The sequence below is a fragment of the Cyrtonyx montezumae genome, unplaced genomic scaffold (assembly GCF_038088225.1).
Source record: "Cyrtonyx montezumae isolate F1298 unplaced genomic scaffold, pur_monq_1.0 scaffold_3, whole genome shotgun sequence".
Lineage (NCBI taxonomy): Eukaryota > Metazoa > Chordata > Aves > Galliformes > Odontophoridae > Cyrtonyx > Cyrtonyx montezumae.
The window spans coordinates 41,765,104-41,783,331 of NW_027072034.1; the positions used below are offsets into that span (position 1 = coordinate 41,765,104).

Genomic DNA, 18,228 nt, shown 5'->3' on the forward strand with positions numbered 1-18,228 from the left:
TTGGCAGTAAGGCCGGACTCCCCATGCTGAAGCAGTGAATAAATTGTCTGACACAAGTCACTGTCTTCCTTATTAAAGAAAATATGGATTTAGACAAATATTCTGATGCAGCAGCTTGAACAGATCATGCAATTAGTTTGCTTATGATACTAGTATATAACACAGACAAGAAAACTCAAGGCAGGTTTCAATTTTCCCCATTCTTACTGCTGTGTGGGCATGTAATGCATACAAAAATATATACTTTTGCATACAAATACATACAAAAATATATATTTCTCACATACAATTTTTCAGAGTAGTGCCCGATACTCTTAAAAAAAAAGAGAAATTTAATATACTACTAGTGACTCTTGAAAATACAGGCTGTTCTCTCTGCCCATTATCTTGCATAAGCCAAATATTAAGTTGGTCACAGAGCCAAAAAAGTTCTGTTCACATCTGTCCCCAGAGTGTCTCAACATACGCAGCACTCAGTATGCCACAATTTCCTTCCTGAATCAGTTTCCTCTCCTTTCATCTCAAAGTACTCAGCTAAAAAGTCAGAACTTGATGGATATAGTTCTCCTAAATGATAGCCCAACACTTTGAAGTTTGATTTTCTTCCTTGCCAATGTTACACAACAGGCTCCTTATTTTCCTGCAGCATAATTTTGTTTAAACACTAAAATAACAAGACCTTAATGGAACATAAAATGACTATATCACTGTAGATAGCTCTTTGCTGCCAGCCATTCCACGCAGTCTTTACCATGCATGGCTCATTACACGGGAAACATTTCCAGTTTTCTCGTGCCTTAGTCCCATTTCATTAGTATGTGTTGTTCCTTCATGGATCATAACATTTTTTAAATATTCCCATATTTTATAATACCAAACTGCTAAACACATTTTAGCTTTTCTTTTTTTTTTAATTATTGGCATTAAATCACTACATTCAAACTGAGCAGATTATATATGACAGTTATCTGAACAGAGAACACTTGTTCATCTTTTTTTTCAGCCTCATGAATGCAGGAGAAGCATAAGGTGTCATTTGGAGGCTAAAAAGAATGTATCATTCGAGCATAACTTCAGAAAGAGTTTTAGCCATTGAAACTCAACAGCCGCAGGCAACAAAAATTTCCCATGGATTTTAAATTCACAGAATTGGCAGACCTTTTGTAGAGGCAAGGGGTAAAGTTCATGTGTTTTATAGTTTCACTAACTCCAAGAAACAAGGGTGTCTTTATGTACCCCTGAGCTTTTCTATAGAAGGGATCCTTCCACTGTTTGCAGAGATAAGAAATAATACATCGCAGATACAATACTCCCATACTGGTGAACAATACATCCTCCTAAGTATATTCAGATGCTTGGTTATCATATATTCCATACCTTTGGTTGAATTCTAACATTTTAATAGCAAGATGCTGCTTACCACCTTGAAGAAACACTAACTGTCTTTTGCAGCCCAGATCCTTGTAAACTAAGGAAAGAGGAAACTCTGCTCGAAATGGATGCCTGGGAAGACAGAATGAAACCCGAATAATCAGCCCAGCAGGGGGGCTGCCAACAAAGCCCAAATTGGGAGTTGAAAGGATTAGCAGTATAACACTTTCCAGCATTCCATCTCCCTCTTACTCTGACACAAACGTACCTTCCCATCTAACCTGTTCCTTATTTTTATTGTGCGGAAAAATACCTAAATTACACACACGTAACTAACAAACTCCATACTTGAGAGACAATTAAACCGATGTGCCTTATAAGAGGTTTGATAGTCTGCTCATTAATCTGCATTGCTAACATCATGGTTCTGAAGAAGCCTGGTTTGGAAGGCTCTCTGCCCTCTACCCCACCCACCTATGGCACCATGACCAGGCCTGGGACCCCCACACAAGAAGGATGCAGAGCTGTTAGAGTGGGTCCGGAGGCGAGTTATGGAGATGCTCGGAGAGCTGGAGAATATCTCCTGTGAAGAAAGGCTGAGGGAGCTGGGCTTGTTCAGCCTGGAGAATAGAAGGCTGCAGGGAGACCTCCCTGCAGCCTTCCTGAACTTGAGGGGAGTTTACAGGCAGGAGGGGACTGACTTTGTACAGTCTGATAGTGATAGAACAAGAAGGAATGGCTTTAAACTGAAAGAGGGGAGATTTAGGTTAGATATCAGGAGGAAATTCTTTACCCAGAGGGCAGTGAGGCACTGGAACAGCTGCCCAGAGACACTGTGATGCCCCATCCCTGGAGGCACTCAAGGCCAGGAGTTCTCAGACAGCAGAAAAGCTGTATAACATTTCCTTTATTCTGTATTGTTCTGCTTAGGTACAGCCTATATTAAATTATGTATAAATATTTATCCTTTATTGTAATCGATTTAAAGCCGTACTAACATTTTCCTTCTCTAAGTTAAATTGAGTGTCCCATATAACACCCTGACACTGTAGTCTTGTATGTCATCAGTCCATACATTTTACAGATAGATAAAGATTAGTTACACAAGATTTTGCTGGGAAAGGCATGATTCTGCAGGTCCACTTTTATTTGTTATCTTGTTTGGTATACATAATAATTCACAGATATTGACCTAAGTCTAAAACCCAATTAATAAGTAAACTTATGTGCACTTAGATACAAAGCTCCCGTTGCTACAGTGTCTTTGAGCAATTCTAGCTGCACATGAAGCCAAAGTATTCTGAGATGCTTTTCATCTAATTGCAGGTAGGCTTCCCTGACCTTCTGTGCACTTGGAGGAAAGTATAGACAGGTACTAGCAAACTGTCAGCATAAAATGATTTAATCTGCATCCTCATCCCAAAGTGAACAGGAGGAAAGCAGAGGCTGACATGAAAGTGAAACTGGGCAAACACTTCATACCTATGCTAATGTCATTTAGCTCAGATGAGTTAGGAAGCACTACACAGCAAGAAGTCCTCAGTACACACACGGAGGCATGAAATTGTAATGGAGCCATTATCTGTCCCAGACCAGGCTTCCTGTCTCAGTGTATTTGCATGTAAAACAAAAAGATAAACCTGCAAAATATTAAGAACACCAAGTACAAAACTTTTGACGCAATGCTTTAAAACACACACATTTTATCACACATTTGTGCATTATTTCATCCATAAAAGTGAAATGCCCCAAATATTTGGAAAATATGATCAACACATCTCCCTTATATGCTCAAAGCCACACTGATATTACATAGAGAGTCTGGACAGAAACTTCCCAGGTCAGATCTGGACATTTAGAGCACATTTTGTGGAGCAGCCTTCTCTTCTGTATGGACCCAGTCTGCTTCCTATTATCATCTGCAATTTTTTTCCCAAAGTAATCAGAGTTTGAAGAATGGATGTTAACTTTATATCCTTCTGAACTACTGGAACATCATTGCTGGCACTGAGCAACTTATACTACAGATTGCAATCAGCTCTTATCTACATACTACTACTAAATTTTGCATCAGTTTTCGCTTCCAGACAATCACTAATGATGCCTGAGCATAGCACATTACTGATGCTCCGTGCAATCTTTAATGTCCTTTTTTGTTTTTTTCTTTTCTTATAAAGGTATGTGCATGAGTGGTCGCAAAGAAGCATGATAAGAACTTGAAAAATAAACTTGTTTATTTCTTACTGTAAAAGCTTAAGAAAAAACATGGTACCTGCAGTGTCTATTGTAGGGTAGCTTAGCTAAGGACATTTATCCACCACATTATGAATTCTTATTATATTTATCTATTCTGGAAAGGTTATATATATTAAAAAAGAGCACTTTGAAAAATTATCATCATTAATAGAATCAGAACACATAATTAGAATAAGCACTTCTGACTACAGGAGACTTTAAAACTAAAAAAAACATACTTATCTTTCATAAAATTAAAATATTTTTGATTTCATAAATTCTCTTTTATATAATCTGACGCAATTTCAATGAAATTAAATGATACAGAAATTCATCTCCTGTTTCACCAGATACTTTAACGCCAAGAAGTATTCCACTCCCATTCACAGATCATGAGGTTTCTGACAGAAGAGTTCCCTACTGAAAAGTTCAATTTCATCATAATAAACACATTTTATAGGGCTATGTCTTCTTGAATGAAATGTTTTAAAATATCCATCAAATAAATGATTTCGATTTATTTTCTCATTTATTAAACAAATATTTTTGTCTGTAGTATGTAGAACAGCAAATTTATGCTTTAACACAGTAAGAATTATTGTTTAGACCAAATACAGAACAGAATTACTAGGTCTTACTTTGGAGTTCTGCCATCTGAAGATAGAACAGTATTAGTGGGCTGCCTGGTTTGCTAAGGTGCTTTGGAGGGGGTGGGTTTTTTTTTGTTTTGTTTTTTTCAGAGAGAGCTGGGGAGGCAAGAGTGATTTGCTCTTTCTGGGAAAAGAAGTATCACTTTCAGAGCATATTCCACAAAGACAGTGTACAGTTCAACCTTGCAGTCATGACCTGACTGCTACACCTCCTTAAGTGATCAGTATTATCAATTCTTATTGGTATTCGTGAAGGTAAGATTCAAAACATCCTTCAAAATCAAAATTATAATCCCAATTTTCCAGACAAAACCAAGGTACAATTTTTTCTACGTTGTCCAAGCCTTTTTTCTGCTTAATAGCTCATTTCAGTGGAGTGGCTAGGAAAGGATTTGCTGTACTTGTAGCAACAGTACACCAGAAAGTCATAGCTCTCCCAGACTATACCATGACCAACAGTGTGCTAACACAATTGACATAAAAAGCATATTCTCTTACAACTTTCTTCAGAAAAAAAAACCAAAACAGAACATAACAGACAGTAACACAAACAATAACCAAAGGTATAACACTGAGTCATCATTTTTACCATGTACAATTTTTAACATCATCCAAGACTTCTAATGCAACTCCTGCCTATCACCCCAGGGCATAAGCAGCAACAACCATGGATTTTGGTTGTTACTCATATTCTCTTAACCTCTCTCTCTCAGATTTGGCCTGCAAAACAAAGTAGTGTGGCATGGAGATTCTCCTACTTTGTATAAGCAGATTTGCACTAGGAGCCTTCATAAGATTTTTTTTCCTTTTAAATATTAATCTTTCAACAGCAGCAGCAAAATAAAAACAGAACAAAAAGCTACAGTTCATCTATTTGCCATGTTGCATCCTAGTTCTGAAACAAGAGTTGACAGGCCAACATATGTGACCAATAACTGCAATAAGAATTAAGCTCTGCAAATAGTGATTGACATGGAGCTGGGCATTCCATTAACCAAAGGAATTATCAATCATAGACCAGCCAAAATAAACTCTAAGAAATTTCCTCTGGGTGTTAATTGTTCTGAGTATCCTTCTTTCCTACATACTTGGTAAATACTCTTGATCTTTGGATTTGGACAACAAACACCCCTATTAATTACACAGTTTGTCCATTACCACCTGAAGACACGCCTAACCTTTTCACCCTACACAAGAAAGAGAACAGAATAAGTAAACAAATGTCTACCATAAATATAACTGAATCTCCAAGCTCTGCTAACTTGCTTGATTTGCTGCAGTGCAATTGCCACGTCAATTGTGCGTGGCATATATCTGCAAAACAGAACACATTCATATGTATTCTTTAAATCTCTGATGGATAATTCTAACTACTTTTAACAGAAACAGTCTGAAGCTGAGAAAATGAATTAACTCAGTCATCTTGTAGTATATACTAGTATACATTTCTCTTTGCATCCAAGCTCCGGGAATTTATGAACTATTCCTCCTTCTTTATAGAAAGAAGTAGCTGTAAGAAATAAGGGTACTTCAGCAGATTCTGTTATAATACAACAAGAGAAAATGGTTTCAAACTAAAATAGAGGGGTTTAGCTTGGACAAAAGGAAGACGTTATTCATAGTAAGGCTGGTAAGGCACAGGAACAGGTTGTCCAGAGAGGTGGTAGAAGCCCCATCCTTGGGGACATTTAAGGTCAGGCTGGACAGGTCTCTGAGCACCTGATCTAACTGTAGGTGTTCCTGTTCACTGCAGGGTAGATGAACTAGATGACCTTCAAAGGTCCCTTCCAACTCAAACCATACTTTCTTGTATCCCTGCCTGCCAAGGCAACTTCTGATTATTTTACACAGTTCTGCTTTCATATTCATTCTCAAGGCTTTCAAGCAAGCTTCAATAACAGCTTCCGTATTCACAATTTTCTTCCTCAGATTTCCTAACAAAAATTTAAGAAAAGACTGGTAACTTTCCTCTTTCTCCAGGTTTCTCTTGATCTCTTTCTTCTCCCACAGTCATTTTCCCTCTGGGCCTCTTTCTGTCCTTTTCTTCTGCAGTTTATTTTCTAAGCAACTATTCTTGTCTCAGGAATGCACCCAGGTATTTTAAAACATACTTCTGTCAAGAAAAATGGAAAGCTGTTTTTCCTTTTAAGTAGGCATAGCACAAACAGCCAGAGCTGTTCCTGTCTTCCTTTCTTTCCTCTCAAGTACCTCAAAAAGGCAAACACATTTTAGTCGCGTCCTAGCATAGCATCCCCTAATGACAAAAACCATCAACCCCCCAAAGTGTTCAGCCTCTAAAATATTTAACATTCAGGATTTACAAGGAAAATTTCCAGTTCTAGTTCAGTGATGGAAAAAAGCACAGCAAACAGGTTGAAGGAGGTGATTCTCTTACTCTACTCCGCTCTCATGAGATTCCACCTGGAGTACTGCTCCCAGCTCTAGGGTCCTGAGCACAAGAAAGACATGGACTTGTTGGAGCAAGTCCAGAGAAAGACCATGAAGATAATCAGAGGGGGGTGGAGCATCTCACCTGTGAAGACAGGCTGAGAAAGTCTGTCTTATTTAGCCTAGAGAAGGCTCCAGGTTGCCCTTACAGCTGCATCTCCTTGAAGGAATCTTATAAAAAAGATATAGAAAAACTTTTACCAGGACACGTAGTGATAAGACAAGGGGTAATGGTTTTAAACTAACAGAACTTACACTAGCTTATAACTTAACTAACTAACTTATACTAGAAACAATGAAGAAATTCTTAATTATGATGGTGGTGAGGCACTAGAACAAGCTGCTTAGAGAAACTGTGGATGTCTCATCCCTGGAGTTGTTCTAGGCCAAGCTGGATGAGGATTTGGGCAACCTGATCTAGTGGAAGGCATCCTTGCCAATGGCAGTGGAGGTGGAACTAGGTGGTCTTTAAGGCCCCTTTCGACCCATACCATTTTGTGATTCTATGTAAGTGAAGAGAGAGAATAAGAATAAAAAACAAAACAAAAAAAACAACAACAAAAAAAAACCCCACAATTTTCTTCTTGTTTGTCACGCTCAAATTGCCAGTTGCCCATAAACCAGGGCAGGAGAATCCCAGGTTGGCAAAGCCTACTTCCTAAGTGTAATTAAAAATGCATTTGAACAGGAGAGATGGAGATAGCATTTTGCATCTTTCTGCACTATACCTCTCTCCCCTCCGTGTTTACCCTGTAACTCCCATGAGCTCCAGCACTGTCCAGATACCTAGTGAAAGAGCAGGAGGCTAAAGACAGATGACAGCGAAGCAAGGGAGCAGTAACAGAAATAGTAAAGCAGAGATGGGAAGGGGGAAGTGAGGCTTGAACCAGAGAGATGAAAAATCACTGGACTAGAGCAACAAATGTAAATGTTACCTCAGAGCAAAAAACAGCACTATTCTCTCTCTTGAGGCATACCCACCTCATCAGCTCAAGACAAACTGGGAAATAAAGTGCACTTCTCCACAAACTTGCTTAGTCTGGTAACAGTTTCCAGATTTTCTAGACCACAGAGACACAATCTGTCTTCCTAATGCTAATGGCTCTACGATATTTACAAGTATAAATTCATGGAAACAGACAATAGAAAAATATCATAGAAAAAGACAAATTATACGAGATCCATGACCTAATACCCCAGGATTTCTAGTCCAGAAAGACATATAATGGTTGAGAAATAACTAAAGCCCTTTGTGGGCAATCACGCAGTGACATCAAGCTAAAGGGGGAAAAGTGTGGTTTTGTTACCTCAGTTGGGAAGCCTTTCTTGGAAGCTGTAAACTAACCTTCTTAGCAGCCTTAACATGAGCTTTAGCAAAGATAAATATAACGTCCTGTGCTTGGAAAGAAGTAATCCCAAGCAGCAGAGCAAGCTGTGGACAGAGGACTAACTCTGCTGAAAGGGAGTGGGGGGCTGTAGGAGGCAGCAAACTGAACATAAGCCACCAGTGCTCCCTGGCAGGAAAGGTGGCCAGCAGTGTCTCAAGCTATACCAGCAAGAGTAGTCAGTAAATCAAGGAGTATGACTATTTTACTCTACCAGGCACATCTTAGGTCCCACCTGGAACACTGCATCCCGTTTTGGTTCCTTCAGCTGAAGAAGTTTGAAAGGGTTCAATAAAGGGCCACTGGTGTAATTAGTGGGCTAGGGAACTTGACAAGAAGCATTGGAGAGACCAGATTTGCTCAGCCTGAAGAAAATAAGGGTCATGGGGGATGTAATCATACTTGTTGAATATCTAAAATGCTTGTTGCAGAGCAGATGGAGTTGCTCTCTTCCCAAGAGAGCCTGCTGTCAGGACAAGAAGCAATGGGCATGAGCTGCTTTCAAAGGAAATTCTCTCAGGATGTAAGGAAAAAAAACTCTTACCCATGACAGCAGTTAGAGGTTGAGAGAAGATTTTTATATTTGCTTATAAACCATCACCATCTTGGTGATATTTATTGATATTTATTTACAGTCCTTGCTACTGTTCATAAGCAGTTTACATCTTATTTTTCTTTAAAGGGAGAAGGAGGGAACAGCACACTTCACTCACAACAGTTTCTTTTGCACTTGAGACATTCAAGGAGAGTTATATTATGGAAGGATTTTTTAACCTTCAGAAACAAGGCTTAATTAGGGATCAAGACCAAATGCTATAGCACAGAAGAAGCACTGCTGAACACTCACTCTTGCTGGCTTTTGTTCCAATTAGGCTGGTTAACAAGAGATGTTAAGGGCATTTGCATCTGAAGCATATCCAGAGATTTTATATAGCTATTACAATTTTAATTTTAACTTGAGCTGCTAACTCTTATTAAGCAGGACCTTTTGAAGATTTGATACCTTTGTGAAGAAGTGGTGAAAAAACTGTACAGCACTTCATTAGTGTATTTTGCCACTGCAAAGAGCAATCTACGCTGAAATTTAAGGACAAATTCCTTACAATTCAAGAAAAGATGCATCAAATTATAATGAAAAAACAAAGCCTCCAAAATGGGAAGGAAAGCCTGAGTTTGCTCTCATGCTCTCAACTGATGTGCTTAGTGTTTGTCACAGGGGTGACAATTTACCTCTTGAATAATACAGTATTTTGAAGGGAAGAATCCATCCCACCTCGGCAACCCCACTAACTTCAGCAGAAGCAAAATCGGGCATCACAGTTCCTCATTTTGGGTCAAACAAGGCTAGGAAGCAGAAGCTGCAATCACACAATACCTTGCAATGGTGACATGGCAGTAAGGGACGTAACTGTAGGGATGAAGGTAAAAGCGAGGATGAGACAAGAGTCCTCCCTTTCTAGCATTCAATAATACACCGTAATTGGATATAGCAGCAACAGATTATTCTTCTACCAGAACAAGGAACAGTAGCATTTAATCCTTAAGTTGATCCCTGATGTACCACAATTTGAGTCCAGGCAAATAGGCAGTCTTGCTTTACAAGTCCAGATGGTAAGAGGAAAAGAAAAAAAACACAACGCACAATGTATCATAAAGGGAAAACCTTGTGATTTTGCTCAAGACTAAAAGAAAGAACTCAGTTTTCCAAGAGAAGTACAGACTACTTCAGGCAAGATCTTACATTTCACAGAGAAAGCACGTGTAGTGGTTCCTTTAATCCACCCTATTTTACATAAGCATCCAGGTGAAGTTAATAATTCTATTTTCTATTATTTACTCATGAAAAACCTTCATGAGAAAGGTGCACATGGCTACATGAATTAACATAGCCATTATTTCTTCACAAATTTAATTAGCTTTACAGGCAAGAGGAACAAGATTTATTTCAAATTTTGTAGATACGATTTCACTGTGACTAAAACCACTCCTTTTTGTTACACAGAGGAGATACATAAAAGAGAATCCTATTTCAGGAGGTTTGGTTTTGTATCATCATTTCCTGGATCTCTGCAATTAGCCTGAAGGATCCTCTTAGAGAGTAGGTAAATATATATAAAATATTAGGACAACACTGCAATGCAAAAAGGATGTTAAATTGCTCATCCAAGGAGATGACATAACTAATACTGACATAATTTCCAAGCAGCAAAGCAAAACTAGGTCAAATCACATTGACCTATCTAACATAATAAGCTTTTTTTTCCAGATTTTTACAATGTAGACTGTGTCTGCAGGCATTAATGTCCCCTGTTATCAATGTATAGTGTTGTCACTCTGCTTTAATGTCTTATCACCATGTTGTGTTAATTAGACCAAAACAATATAGTGCACTTTTGAACTGCTTAGCTCTTAGTTTGAAGTCTCTGCCTAATCTATACTTCTGAGGTTATCGAGTTAGAAATGAAGTCATTAACTTCTTACAGTCACTTGTTTCAGCAGATGCTACCAAGGCTGGTGAAAATAGTTGAGCTCTGCACACAAGTCAAAATCTAAGCTCCTAAGTTGCATACTGTTTTTCTGCATACCTAATGTGTGCTAGCTATCAAAGTGCACACCAATTTTGATACCACTTTACAGCAGGCTGAGCCAAAATACAGAGGTAGTATCCCACGCTCCTGGTTGTCAAATGTACCTGTCTAAGTGGTCAGTCCACACGCAGCGCTCTCAGAGGTACAGCCCTTCTCCTTGCCCAGGGCAGACCCCCTCTTCCCCTTGCTGTTCCTCTGCACACCAGATTCACGGCACAGGTTTTGCAGAGAGACTGTAAACAAAGTTGTGCAGGTTTCTGGGTACAGCTTCACAAACTCCCAGAAAAAAAAGTTAAACAGGAGAAGTGAGAGCAATATATGCCTGTGTCCCTGCCTCCAGAGCTGAGGAGGAACTGGAGAATGAAAGGCTGATTGCTTGAGGCCCCAGCTTGCCAAGGAGCTGGAGCTTGCTGGGGAGGAAAGAAGCCAAGGCAGTAATCAGACAGACCTTGCTGGTCCCCAAAGCAGAAAATGTCAATGGAGCTTAAATATTTCTGTGGAATATATAGATTTTGCAGTAAAGGCATAAACTTAGAGCAAACTGGAAAAAAAAAAAAACAACCCATACATTCCAGTGATAAACCCCCTCCAACACTTTCAGAGCTTCCTTGGTGACAAAGAATACTGTGAAATTGGGATGCTGGCTGTTATTATTAAAAAGCTCCAGTTCTAAATATATAGGTAGGTATATTTGTAGTATTTGTTTTTATTCATCTCTTATTCTGATATCTCCCTTTTCCTCTCAGGAAGTAAAAGAAAAACAGAAGTAAGAAAAAAAGAGGAGAATTTATATTGCCATATGGGACAATTATTGTAAAATAAATACACATAGTTAGAACTGTTTTGCCAGAAGAGATTGATTTCTCAGAAGTCTTTAAAAGGAAGGATAAGCCTCAGCTAATGCTCAGAATAGTTTCTAATAAGGAAAAATAAAAGTAAAAATAAAGGTATCAGAAATGGTCAGGGGTCTCATCTGAGCATGCTCTTGTTTTGTTTGACTAAAAGTAGTGCAGCAGCTCTGGTATCACAGATGAGAGCCCAGCCTGCCACTCTGGTGGAGAGGGGCCTCAATGCCCCGCTACGGCTGTTCGGTAATTAAATACCTGGAGGTCCAAAGAGCCAAGTTAATGCCATTAGTCACGGACACCTGCTTAGGACTGAAAGCAGGTGCAGGGCTGGGATTCCAGCCCACACATCCCACAGAAGGCTGCTCCCACATGGGCAATCCTCTATTCTCCAGTGTCTTTGGTAGCCCAAAAAGTTTAAAGCAGCAGCAGAGAGCCTTGTTCTTCCTGGTTTCTATACCCATTATGGCAGTGGATAGGCAATGTCAGAGGCTGCTGGTGCCCAGGCACCATGGTAGCTGGGGCAAAGCATGACAGGCAGCTGTCAGTTACGCCAGGGGCACATGCACAACATTGGCCTCCCCACCACAACACATGGTGCAAGTATCATAGAGTCTCACCCACTCCTTTCTGAGGCTGTGCAATACCCCTCCAAAAAGGTTTTTGTTACAGTCTGTCATGCTGCAATGAAAAATCCTACAAGTTCTGTGAATCTCCTTATTTACTGCCCCACTAAGCCAAGGGTAAAAGCCTGAACTCAGCTATTTGTTTTACTGCCTTAAAACTGTCCTTAGCAAACCATCTCAACACTTATGTAACCAGAAAAGGTTTATCCTACTTCGGGGCCAAACAAATATAGCCTATTTGCCAATTACTTAGTCTTCCCACATCCCCCTGGGAAGATATAAATTATAATGACAAACAACCATGAGATGACAGCAAATAGGAAGGAATTTTAAAGAATTTAGAGTTATTCTCATTGCTTAGGAAAGAGATCAAAATCAGCTTCCTACCCTGTAGTGCCTTTTCCAGCTCTCAGGCAGGGATCTTGGGGATATACAGTAATTCCTTACAGATTGCTAAAGCATTACAAGCTCCAAGCTGCAATAAAAGACTTTCAGTCCAAGGAGAGGCTAAAAAACACTGTACCCTAACAAGTCCAAAATTTGGTTCAAACAAACCCCAGTGTACAAGGCTATTCACAGGGCTGTGTGTGAACACAGGTCTACTCCTTTTTCCCAGCTCAGCTCTCACCCTCAGCCAGCCCAAATTGCTTCTCCATCTTCCCATTTACTGAGCTCCAGCATATCCATCCCCAGAGCATTCACCGCCATGAGCTCCTCATCCCCAGCAGCTCATTTTCCTCAACCCCAGGCTGCAATAAACCCCTTACCTCCAGTGTTACTCTGCAGAGGGACTCTGAGCCCAGGCAACTTTTCTGCAGGACTCCAGTGCTGCCAGAGTGCTCTGTGTCTCTGCCTCTGTCCCTCTCCAGTGGGGAAGCCCTGGGACAGGGCAGTGGGGGAAGGAGTGAGCCAGCGGGGCCCAGTGCCGGGTGGGAAGCGAGGGCTGGAGACAGGCCCCATCAAAGGCAGGAGGCCTGCTGGGGATCAGAGAGCAAGATACGCATCTAAATAAATCAGGCACTAATAAAAGCTCAGCACCTGGCTCTGCGAGCTGGGAGAGAAGGCTGAATTTTGGTGTACTGTGAGTTGTAGAAATGCCGTGTTACTTAATAACCCAATATCTATAAACCAATATTATTTTAAGAGTATCCCACAAAGTTAATGAGCAAAGTGGCTATGCTCAGTTTTGCTGTTTTATAAGTTTAGCTTCAGGCTGAAATTCTAATGAGTGAAGATTGAGAATTTCAAGTCTGACCTCTACAGGTGGGCTGCTGGAATAGGTACAGTAGCATTGATCTCAAAACGAACATTGTATTTTGTGGCATTGGAGAAAGGACCAGATGTAACAGAAAAGCTCACACTATCATCATTGCATCATTAAAGTAATATTTTTTTAAACAATATATTATCTATGGTAATTTAACTCACTCTTGCAAAATGCATTCACTTTACAGCAAGACCAGAAGGATATACAGCAAGAATATACTAGCATTCAGAAGTGTTACCAGGTTTTGCTTCTGCTTTTTATTATTCCGCCCCCTCCCCATTCTTCCACATATGATCTGCTCCTTCAGCTCTACAGAAACAAATGCCACTTGGAAACTGATAACATACATTTGTGTTTTGCAAAACTGATGTTTTTAAATGCCCTGACTGGTGCCACCTTTTTCTAATCAGAACCAACCACTCTAACAAACTGCCCTTTGTCCGGAGATCCCATCCCCTCTGTTCCCACCAACCTACAGCACATGTTGCCATAGCAATACTGCATGTCTATTTACCACACAAGTGATCAAAGGATGCAGAGAACACACATACACACACACACACCAAATCCTCACCAGGCTTCCTATGGCGCAATGCCCCACCACTAATTAACTGATAGGCACTCTGCCTGAAGACTTTGTACACTTGTTTTCTTTATTCTGCACGGTACACATACAAAACAACAACAACCAAACAGCATTCTCTGAGATGCTCATTCTTCCATCACAGACTAAAATGTCCCAGGAGGAACTTTAAAAAGAGTTTCCTAAAGCAAGGCTAAGGATTAGAGCACCCCAGGATAAGAAAGCAGTGTTTCCACTGAGGAACACATTAAGAATTCTAAAAGGTATGCAAAAGAAAATAGGAAATAGGAAACACATGCTAAGAACTTAAACATCTGTAAGCAAAGGGGACGTTTTTGAGTTTTGCATGTATTATTCACTGAACTGTGCGCAGCATTTACTCATTTGGTGAACTGCATACACACTAAAAGCTATACGACTGCAGCTGTGATAACTAGTTGCAATTGCCTTACATTCCTTAGAAACAGTTTTTCATTTTTAGGTGGCCTGTCAGTTAACAGTCATTTTGTTCAATCTCTTTTGTGACAAAGGCCTCAACTCTGCCATGATCAAAGTCAATGGGACTTCAATAGGAAGAGGCCAAGGCAAGGAGTTGCATTTGTTGTCACTGCACTCCCACAAGCTGCTCTTCAAGGATTTGTTGTGGGTGAAAGTGGGTGAAAATGAAATACTAAAATTCATCAAACATTTGGTTTTCCATGAAGTGAGCTTAGGGAACTTAAAACAGAGCTCACAGTGCCCTCTCCAGTTCTGCAGCAAACTGAGGGAATCCAGTCAGCAATAGCCTCCGGCCACACAAAACCACCTACCAGCACACAAGGGCCAAGCACCTTCTCAGACATCTCCATCACTTGCATGTTGCCTTGCTTAGGCATCTTTTTAAGTAACAAACTGAACAGAGTTATCTGCAAAGCGGAAGTGTTTCCTGCAAAAAATTCTTACTTGTCAGGTTAGCTGTGGGTTTGTTTGTTTTATTGTTATCTTGCAACCACACTAAATACATTTAAAAACTGCAGTTGTGGTTCCCATCATTACACTTGCAGCATCCCAGCATACCAAAATGGGTTTGTTTTCCTGTGGATACTTAAACTTTTACAGGAGACAAGTATATTTTCCCACGTATCAGAAACACAGCAATAGGATGGAATTTTTTCCATTTTGGTTACTAAAGCCTCCATGCAAGGCCATCATTTCTATCAGGCAGCAAGGAGACAGCTTTTGCTGAGGTTTTCAGTTATCGGCTAAAAATGATTGCTTTTTAATACCTATTTCATTTACAAGCCTCAACACAGCATCCCATGCCAACCAGTTACCTGCTAGGAACCAGTGCAGTGGTAAAGTTGGTTGAACTTCACCTGCTCAACAAGCTGTAAATTACAATTCTCCAGTAACTCCTGTACTCCTCCTTTTGAGGAGATGAGTGTATTTATCTGAGATATGCTATTGTTTACTACCTGTGGGCTGCCTTTGGGCCAGTTCACTCACCAGAACAATACACAGCTTTATTCCAGTGCTAGCAATGTGCCACCTGCCTGACAGTTAACTCTTCAGCCCCAAGTTAAGCTGTAGCTGCCACCATCTCCAGGTAGGAGCAGTTGGTCTCCGAACCCGGAGTAAGAGGATGGAGTCAAGTAAGCCCCTTCTGCCAGCTGGTGTAAGGATGGGAGCATCTGGAAAGGGCAGGAAGGCAACAGGGAAGGTGGGAAAACAATGCGTAGGCACTCTGCACAGGAGGGCAGTAAATGGGCCAGCAGGAAACCCGCCTGCACATTCCTCTTTCCCATAAGAATGGGAAACTACAAACAGGAGCACGGGCTCCAGGTGCATGTGATATTCATCCTCCCAAGTGGCTGCTGTGATTTCCCTAACGGACACATGCAGTAAATCCGTGGCTCGCCCCAGCCCTTAGCTCCCACCCAAACAAGCAGCCACCCCCGGCCAAGAAAACAACCAGACCCGGGGAAATACTTTTAAACCGTTCCCTTGGCTTGGGGTGCGAAACCGCACTCGGGGGCAGGTGTTTCAACAAGCTCTGGCAGCCCTTCAGCCGGCCCTGCCTCCCCAGGAGCAGCAGCAGCTGGGGCGGGCACCCGGGGCGTGCTGGGCCACGCAGGAGCCAGCGCTGTGCCTGTGCCTGCTCCGCTCCCCAGGCGGAACGCTTCCCTCCTCCCTCACCCCTTCCCTCGGAGCGGGAGGGAGGGTTCGCAGGCTCTAATATCATTCGCCTCCTCCGTTCTGTTTTAAGCCACCAGCTACGAAGCTCAGCTAAAGACATAAAACCAGATGCTTGAGGTGAGCAAAGCCCCTATTTCCCGGCGCGTTTTACTTTTTCTGCTTTTCTTTGCTGTCAGCCTGTAAGTGCTTCTTTCCCTATTCCCCATTGGCAACCTCCTGTGCCAAAGTACCCTCTTGCGGTGATAACGACTTCTGATGACTGCGTGCATCCGACCGACCAATCTGAACTATGCGGTATACAAAATGCCCTTCATTTGGCATCGCAAGGACAAGAATTTCCTTCCCTCTTAAAAACAACGGGAGTATTTTATTGTCTGGTGGGAGAAGGAAATACCACCCCCCTCCCCCCCACCTGCAGTCTCTCCTTCACCACCTCCCTCCACTCAGAGGAGAACAGAGTGAGGAAGCTGAGATTTCCCACACGCTTTCAGAAAGCCAGCGCAAAACAACCGCTCCATTTGCGCTACAGGTGCAAAAACCCACACTTGTGCTCCCTGGACATGTAGTCTAAAAGTCTCACTGAGAGCTGAATGAATAACACCCATACAGAAGAGAACCTAGAAAACTTGCCTTGGTTCCTCATATTTACCCACTGTCTACCTAGAAAAGAGCATACGAAGTGCAAGACTTGGGAGCAAAGTGGCGGGGCTTTGGGAATTGGGACAGATCTCTGATTCAGCCTTCACACCCGGTCCCATCAGCTTGCCTGGTCCTCACAGGCTTCTCTAACTGCACGTTGTTGCAAAACTAGGAGCAGCGAGAATCAAAGTCATCTCACCACTGTTCCTTTTAACTGGGGGAATGAGAATAAAAGCTCCTTTTGTCCCTTCAGGTGAATAGAAAACAAACTCATTTCAATAATCTTGGAGGAAAAATTCCCTAGAAAACCCATCTTAAAGTACTTTTGTGAGGCTGTAAGACAGCTTGAAACTATCACATTTTAAAGCAATCAGAAGATTAAAGCACTGGCAGGCAAGGAGCTCACGCAGAGCAGTTTAATAAATTATCCCCGGGCTGAATTATTGGCGTATTTAGCCCTATAACACAGCGAGTCCTTTCCCTTTCTATGTCACGGAGGCAAGCCCACACAATGCACAGCAATCGGGAATTGATTTACGGATCTCGCAAACGCCGTTCGTCCCCTAACAGGAGCACAGCGAGCAGCACAGCAAGGAAAATTTGAAAATCGAAATAAATAAATCTCTTATGCTTCTCTTTCCCTGGAAACTTACTTTGCACGAGGTTAAAGGAAAAAAAAAAGAAAAGAAAAGAAGCTTCGGTGCTGCCCCCACCCGCAGCCGCGCTCCTCACCTGCCTCATGGTGAGCTTCCCATCATCCATCCAGCCGGGAAAGGGCTACGCAGCGCCGCCGGCCGCAGGGCAGGGATCCATCAAGTTTCCCACTGAACGCAAGTTTTTCCCCCTCGTCTTGGCTGTTTTTCCTTTTTTTTTCTCCTTTTTTTTTTCCCCCCCTTCTTTTATCCTTTGCTGGGGGGACCCTTCCTAAGACAATGTCAAGTTTCCCAGCCTTCCTTCCCAGCCTATTAAAAGTCAGGAGCGGGGAGGCAACTGTCCGCCTGGCTCCTATTTCAAACCGCAGCGCAGGGATGTAGCAGTTGGCTGAATCGGGCCGTGCCATCGCCTCGCCAATCAGGAGAGAGGGGAGGGAGGGAGGAGAGCGCATAAAGGCTGCCGACATGAGGATTAGGAAAGCTTTTAAGGATTTGAAAGACTGAAAGCAGCTGGAAACAGTGTCTAAGGCTACAAAGAGGGAAGTCAATTTGTGGTGCGAGAGATTATTCTCATTTAACTGCTCTGGGTCTGCTTAAAAGGCTCCCAGGACTTAAGTGAAAACGTGGAGATGTCCTGAGAAACTCCCCAAATCCCAGAGCCACGCAGAACGTGCAGCAGCAGCCCCGCGAAGTGGCAATGTTTCATCCTAGCAGCAGCCGTGGGTGCTCCAAATGCACCCATTTCCTCGTGTTAGGTTAAAAA

At 41.7% G+C, this 18,228-nt stretch overlaps 1 protein-coding gene across 2 annotated transcripts in view; it reads right to left on the bottom strand.

Moving 5' to 3' along the window:
- MID1 (midline 1) overlaps nt 1-17,827 on the bottom strand; it is a 127,240-nt gene extending 109,413 nt beyond the window's left edge. For both annotated transcript variants that reach the window (XM_065741376.1, XM_065741375.1), the window contains exon 1: nt 17,545-17,827. The gene's annotated coding sequence lies outside the window, so the exon portion shown is untranslated. The remainder of the gene's footprint in view (nt 1-17,544) is intronic.
- Between the last annotated feature and the right edge of the window lie 401 nt (nt 17,828-18,228).